At 71.1% G+C, this 439-nt stretch overlaps 1 protein-coding gene across 5 annotated transcripts in view; it reads left to right on the forward strand.

Annotated features, from left to right (window-relative positions):
• Positions 1-218: 218 nt before the first annotated feature.
• Crem (cAMP responsive element modulator) overlaps positions 219-439 on the forward strand; it is a 91,443-nt gene continuing 91,222 nt past the window's right edge. The window contains exon 1 of one of the 5 annotated variants that reach the window (XM_023701915.1): positions 219-390. The gene's annotated coding sequence lies outside the window, so the exon portion shown is untranslated. The remainder of the gene's footprint in view (positions 391-439) is intronic. The other 4 variants (XM_023701910.1, XM_023701909.1, XM_023701912.1 and 1 more) reach the window with 4 other exon arrangements.

The following is a 439-nucleotide window of genomic DNA, read 5'->3' on the forward strand; positions in this document are numbered from 1 at the left end:
GAAGCGCTTATTCCACTGAGCCATCTCCCCGGCCCTAGTCTCCATAATTTGCAATAAATTAGATTTCCAGCGCAGCGCAGCTTCCGGTTCCCAGCCCCGCCCCGTCTCCGCCCCCTGCAGGCCCCGCCCCTCCGGCTCTAGTTGTCAGCGCCGCATTCCCACGGGCGGCCGCCAGGGGGCAGCATCGGAGCCTGGGATTTTCCCTCGGGAGTCTCCGGCGCGGGGAGGGAGGGCGCGAGGCTGCGGTTACATCCGCCGCTGAGCCGCTTCGGGTCGGGGCTCCTAGGGCGGCCGCGGCTGCCGCTGTCGTACGGGCTGACGTGCGGCGGCGTCCCCTCCTCCTGCGTCCGTCAGCAGTGACGAGTTGGCTACGTCAGGCCCGGCGCCGCGGTAAGTGTTCCGCCCGCCCGCGCGGCCGCCCCCGCCCTCAGGCGCTCGC

This window comes from Octodon degus, unplaced genomic scaffold (genome assembly GCF_000260255.1).
Source record: "Octodon degus isolate 3935 unplaced genomic scaffold, OctDeg1.0 scaffold00144, whole genome shotgun sequence".
Lineage (NCBI taxonomy): Eukaryota > Metazoa > Chordata > Mammalia > Rodentia > Octodontidae > Octodon > Octodon degus.